The sequence below is a fragment of the Bos grunniens genome, chromosome 7 (assembly GCF_055505025.1).
Source record: "Bos grunniens cultivar Pamir isolate PY7600 chromosome 7, Bosgru_T2T1.0, whole genome shotgun sequence".
In the NCBI taxonomy this organism is placed as follows: domain Eukaryota; kingdom Metazoa; phylum Chordata; class Mammalia; order Artiodactyla; family Bovidae; genus Bos; species Bos grunniens.
The window spans coordinates 2,622,476-2,629,684 of NC_141171.1; positions in this window are offsets into that span (position 1 = coordinate 2,622,476).

The following is a 7,209-nucleotide window of genomic DNA, read 5'->3' on the forward strand; positions in this document are numbered from 1 at the left end:
GACCCTACTTTGCGAAGATATGATGTTGGAAATGGAAGCAGGCTTTTCAGTGCTCTTGTGGCAGTCTCAGGATATTCTGCCTTAACTTTAGTCCAGAATGTATGGAGATCTGAAGTTGTCCCAAACATACTTTCAAGACCACAGCCATTTGCAACCTCAAGCGGTTGATCCTCTTCTAACACAGACAAAGTTGATTCACAGATGGGTCACCGATCCATTCGTTCCCAGCTCGGGGGTCTTTTGTGATTAGAAAGTAATACTCATCACAAACTCTTTTGAAAGCTGAGATAGGTGATCATGCACCAACTAGGAGAAAGAAGGCCCTGGTTCTGTCTCTTTCAAGATCTCTGTTAACGTTTGAAACATGTCAAAAATCCCAATGTTCATGCATCATCACCATCATCCCAGTTTGGCTTTGAATACGGTCACTTTATCTGCTGACTCTAACACAGCTGTCATTCTCCCCTGAAGTGAGAGTTGGAGTTCGATGAGCAGGTTGAATATGTCACACAAGTAAGCAAGTTTTGCGACCCATTCTCTGTCACTGAAATATGCTACCAGTAATGACTGTTTTTCTAAAAGAAATATCTGAAACAGCTCTTTTAGCTCAAAAATTCTGACCAGTGATCTGCCTTTAGAAAGTCATCTCATTCTGTATTAGAGGAGACGTGTGCTCTGCTTCCATCTCCTCACAGAGCTTTGTAAACAGACGTGAGTTAAGGGCATGTACATTAATGTTGTTGATAATTTTAAAACGTTGTTAAGTTCAGGTGACATTTTTTGGCTAATCGGCATTTCTCTGTGGATGACACAGTCCATAGACTCACATTCAGAAGCAACCTCTTTGACTTAAGTTGTGATACCAGGAAGCCATCCAGTCATGGCAGTCACTCCATCTGTGCACATACCAACACAAAATGACCAGTTCAGTTTCCCTGATACGTAATCATTCAGAGACTTGAATAGTTCTGCAGCAGTGGTGTTGATTGCCAACGAAAGTGCTCACGACATATCTTCATGCACATCCTCCTGAAAAATAACTTGCACAAAAACATGCCCTGTTGTCTTGTTGCCAACATCAGTAGACTCATCAATCTGGATTGCATACCATAGTGACTCATGAATCCTCTCTAGCAACTGTGCCTCAGTATCCTCTGCTGTTTCATCCATTCGTCTAGTTATGGTGCTAGCTAAAAGAGGAACACATGCCACCTTTTGCACTGTTGCTGCTGCTACTGCTGCTAAGTCGCTTCAGTCGTGTCCGACTCTGTGCGACCCCACAGACAGCAGCCCACCTGGCTCCCCTGTCCCTGGGATTCTCCAGGCAAGAACACTGGAGTGGGTTGCCATTTACTTCTCCAATGCATGAAAGTGAAAAAATAAAGTGAAGTCGCCCCTCCATCCATGGGATTTTCCAAGCAAGAGTACTGGAATGAGTTGCCATTGCACTGCAGCCTCTCCTAAAAGTTCATGACAAATGAATTTTAGCAGCAGACAGGATCAACTCTTCACAAATAGTAAAGGACTTCTTAGATTTAGCAATGCTGTTTGCCACTACAAGTGATCCTCTCAGTACAGACATAGTTGATAACATTGTGGCCTTCAGTAATTGCTTCTGTTCTTCATGTCCACATTTTTATTTTTCTCTTGAAAAACTCTGAAGACTTGTCTTTTAAAACAGGGTGCCTGGTCTCACTGTGGTGAAGCAGTTTGGAAGGTTTCACAGCTTCATTGGATAGCCAGTTACCACATACTATACAAAGTAGGCTGGGGGAATGTAAATCACCTGCTGCAACAACACATAAGTAGAATTATTTTTTTTTTAATGCAGCTTTCCAGCACTGTTTACAATAGCTAGGACATGGAAGCAACCTAGATGTCCATTGGCAGACAAATGCATAAGGAAGTTGTGGTACATATACACAATGGAATATTACTCAGGTATAAAAAAAGAACGCATTTGAGTCAGTTCTAATCAGGTGGCTGAAACTGGAGCCTATTATACAGAGTGAAGTCAGTCTGAAAGAGAAACACCAATACTGTATACTAACACATGTATAGGGAATTTAGAAAGATGGTAACGACAATCCTATATGCAAGGCAGCAAAAGAGACACAGATGTAAAAAACAGACTTTTGGACTCTGTGAGAGAAGGTAAGGGTGGGATGATTTGAGAGAATAGGCTTGAAATACTTACATTACCATATGTAAAATAGATGACCAGTGCAAGTTTAATGCATGAAGCAGGGCACTCGAAGTCAGTGTTCTGAAACAACCCAGAGGGACGGGGTGGGGAGGCAGGTTGTGGGGGGCTCAGGATGGAGGGACACATGTGCACCTGTGGCTGATTCATGTTGATGTATAGCAAAAACCATCACAATATTGTAAAGTAATTATCCTTCAATTAAAATTAACTAATTTTTTAAAATGTAGAAATACAAGTACAAAAAAAAAATGATGCAACTTTCCTTTTGTTGGAAGTCTTAGAGTCTTCTGGTGTCTCATCATTGGGTCTTTTCTCCTTTTTCAAAGAAGCTCTCCAGTGACATTTGGCTTTTACTCATTTTGGCTAGTCTTAGCTTCTGGGCTTACCAAACCTTGACTGAGACAAGCGTGCAGTGCCAGACAAAGGCACGGATGCAAGCAGTAAATAAAATAATGAGCTGGCCACACATGGACTAAATTAGGGGTCAGATTCTGAGTTAAAACCTGCCACCAAATGCAGCTTAATTTTCACTTACCACTCGCTGATAGGGTTTTGATGAGTCTGTAAGCAATCGGTTTATTATGGTCTCAGAGTCACACCTCTCTGCTACTGCTAATCTGTATTCGCAGCCACTCCTCAGTGCTAAGCCACTCACCACTGCCTTAGTGCCACCTCAGATCATCAGGCATTAGATTCTCATAAGGAGTGAGCAACCTGGATCCCTCATGTGCACAGTTCACAATAGGCTTTGCACGCCTATGAAAATCTAATGCCACCAGTGGTCTGAAAGGAAGTAGACCTCAGTAATGTGAGCAATGGAGAGCAGCTGTAAGTACAGATAAAGCTTCACTCACTTGTCTGCTGCTCACCTCTGCTGTGTGGCCTGGTTCCTAACAGGTCACAGACTCTACTGGTCCATGGCCCAGTGGTTGGGGACCCCTGCTGTATAGAAGGGCTTCCCTGGTGGCTCAGTGGGCAAAGAATCTGCTGCAATGCAGGAGACCTGGGTTTGAAGATCTTCCTTTCCTGGGTCAAGAAGATCCCCTGGAAAAGAAAACGGCAACCCTCTCCAGTATTTTTGCCTGAGAAATCCCATAGACAGAGGAGCCTTGTATAGAATTCTACAGTATAGAATGCAGCTGTATAAAATGCAGACAAAATCTCCAGTTTAATTTGTGGGCAGAATAGTCAGTTAAGCTGGATCTGCCACTGGAATCCAGAGAAGTATATGACATTCAGGTCAGATCAACATAGTGGCTTGGACTGTAATATCTGTTTTTCTAAAAATAACTGCTAGCTTCATATGCCTCATTCTGTTGATGTGACAAAGACTTAACCCTTGATCAAACATTAGGAAGGTTCTTTGAGCCTTCTTTTCTACTAGGCTTCCACCTTGAGCCCTGTCCTTGGCTTGTGGAGCCCAGTTTGAGCAAGAATACTGCTAATTTAGCTACAATCACCCATTCCTGATATCTGATCAAAGCCTTCATACCCTACTCTCAATGTCTAAGTCCTTGGCCTGCTTTTAGCAAGAATCTCCCAAATTTGCTGTGTGCTTTTTGGCAATTTTCCATCCACTGACCCTTTTTACCCTGCTTGTTGGAGCTGTAAATCCCCAGCTGTCTTTGCTGTATTGGGAGTTGAGTTCAGTTTTACTGAAACCCCTATTGCAGTAGTACTGAATAAAATACGTCTTCACTGTGTTTACTCGTGCTCAGCTCCTTCTCTTGAGAGCTGTTTGAACTATATCATGATATTTGATGTTGAAAGTTCAGCTTCTCTGTACAGCAGTGCCAAGTCAAATCTCAGAGACAAAGTTCTGGGTGAAGTGGAAAGGACAGCTTCATTGCTTTGCCAGGCAAATGGAGACACAGTGGAATGTGTCATGCCCTCAAAACCATGTGTGACAAAGTTCTGGGTGAAGTGGAAAGGATAGCTTCATTGCTTTGCCAGGCAAAGGGAGACACAGTGCAATGTGTCATGCCCTCAAAACCATGTGTCCCAACATGGGGAAGATAGTAAGAAGATTTACAGTAATTATTCAAAGAGGGCATGATCAGTCCACGGACATTCTTCCAATGGGTGGATGGCGAGGTGAGTAGAAGTTGACATCATCAAGCTTCAGGTTCAGTTGGTCTGGGGTCTGCATCCTTGTGGTCAGTGTATCATCATTAATCACTAACTTCTCCCACCTGGAGGGGATTTCAGTATCTGTGAAATAGCTCAAAGATATTATTGTGTGTAACTGTTGATGGGGAAGCACAAGGCTGCTCTTGACTGTTTGTTTCCCCTGGTCTCACATCTTCTTCCTTCCCTAACTAACAATTTCTTGAATCTGCCCATTGGAACTCAGGGAAGTGACCTTATGAAGGAAGCCTGAATGAAGGTTTTTCCTTATAATCAAAGAAATGGGGACAAAGAAATTCTGTGTACCCAGGAGACTCACAGGGCTCTGCATGGTATCATATTGAAAAACATGGAAATCTTCACAGTTCATTTAATCAAGTTAAGGTAACCCAGATGGCAACAAACAAAGTAAAACTCTACCACTGTATTTTTTTTTTATTCAAATACCTTGAATCAAAGAGTTGCTTCAGAACTACAAAGTCATTCTTACATTAAAAATTGCATGAACATCTTCATCATGCTCTGGTAGAGAAATGGCCCTTGATAAAACCCATAACACAGAGTGTGCAGTTTCAAAAAAAAAAAAGCAGACAGAGAATGTAGAATGGGGAGAGGGAAAAGGAACAAAAGAAACCAAACTTCCTTCAAACTCAACAATCCACTAATATAAAAATTCGGAAAAATAAAAAACACATAAGAAGAGCACAGCAATAAATACAAGTCTATTAGTAATTACTGTATTTGCACATGAACTGAACTTCCAATGGAAAGAAAAATACTGTCAGACTTACATTCTTATAAATCTAAGCTACATTTTAAAACATCAGATCACATCAGATCAGATCAGTTGCTCAGTCGTGTCCGACTCTTTGCAACCCCATGAATCGCAGCACGCCAGGCCTCCCTGTCCATCACCAACTCCTGGAGTTCACTGAGACTCACGTCCATCGAGTCAGTGATGCCATCCAGCCATCTCATCCTCTGTCGTCCCCTTCTCCTCCTGCCCCCAATCCCTCCCAGCATCAGAGTCTTTTCCAAGAAACATAAGAATACACAAACTTTGAAAGTGGAAAACTGGCAAAAGATATACCTGGCAAATATTAACCCCCAAAAGCTAATGTGTGTGTGTGTGTGTACGAATGCTCGTGCACGCACACACACACACACAGAAATTAAACCAAAAAATATCGCCAGAGGAAGAGAAGGTAATTACATAACAATAAAAGAGTTACTTCATCAGGAAAAGAAAATATTCATAAACTCGCATACCCACTCCAGTGTTCTTGCCTGGAGAATCCCAGGGACGGAGGAGCCTGGTGGGCTGCCATCTATGGGGTCTCATAGAGTAGGACACGACTGACATGACTTAGCAGCAGCAGCATAAACTTTCATATATTTAATAATGGAGTTTCAAAATAAATACAGCAACAATTGACAGAACAAAAAAGAGAATTGACAAATTCACTGAGTTATTTTTAAACTATCTTTTTCCATAATTGATAGGAAAATCTACCCCCACACTCACCAAAATCACTAAAGATATATAATATCCGAAGAGCAAAATTAACCAACTTTGATTTAACTGACAAACGTAAAGAATGTTGCACGCCCAAAGTAATAAAAACACATTTTTAATCACACAGTTATGAAAAATGACTTCGAGTTAGTCTACAAAAGTAGCTTCAACACATTTTGAGGAATTGGTTTCATAAATATCACATTCTTTGACAACAATGCAATGAGAGATTTTTTTTAAAGACCAGAAACCAGAAAACAAATTTATGGATATCAAAGGGGAAGGACAGTAGGAGGAATTGGGAGATTGGTGTTCACATATATACATCACTGTGTATAAAATAGATAACTAATGAGAACCTTCTACTCCTCCATCTTGTGATAGCTCATAAGAAATTATCTAAATCCAGATCAAATTCAAGGGAAGTTGTGATGCTCATAGCCCTTGTAGGAGTCCACATTTATGAAGAAGCACTGTGGAAAGAGTCATAGTAGCCACTATGCCTTGGGTCCTCTGGATGACCCACAGTGTGCGACCCTCCACTTGGTGCTCCGATGCCACTGGGGTGCCAGAGACCCACGGCTGGGTCTTTCCTAGCCCCCACGTGCTGGCTCCAGGGACTCCCACACCTTGCTGCAGCCCATGGCCATACAAAGATGGGCACAACAAAGGACAGAAATGGTACGGACCTAACAGAAGCAGAAGATATTAAGAAGAGGTGACAAGAATGCACAGAGGAAATATACAAAAAAGATCTTCATGACCCAGATAACCATGATGGTATCATCATTCACCTAGAACCAGACATCCTGGAATGCCAAGTCAAGTCAGCCTTAGGAAGCGTCACTATGAACAGAGCTAGTGGAGGTGATGGAATTCCAGTGGAGCTATTTCAAATCCTAAAAGATGATGTTGTTAAAGTGATACACTCAATATGCCAACAAATTTGCAAAACTCAGCAGCAGCCACAGGACTGGAAAAGGTCAGTTTTCTTTGCTATCCCAAAGAAGGGCAATGTCAAAGAATGCTCAAACTACCACACAATTGCACTCACTCAATGCTAGCAAAATAATGCTCAAAATTCTCCAAGCCAGGCTTCAACAGAACATGAACCGTGAACTTTCAGATGTTCAAGCTGGATTTAGAAAAGGCAGAGGAACCAGAGATCAAATTGCCAACATCCACTGGATCATTGAAAAAGCAAGAGAATTCCAGAAAAACATCTACTTCTGCTTTATTGACTATGCCAAAGCCTTTGGCTGTGTGGATCACAACAAATTGTGGAAAATTCTTCAAGAGATGGGAATACAAGACCACCTCCCCTGCCTCCTGAGAAATCTGTATGCAGGTCAAGAAGCAA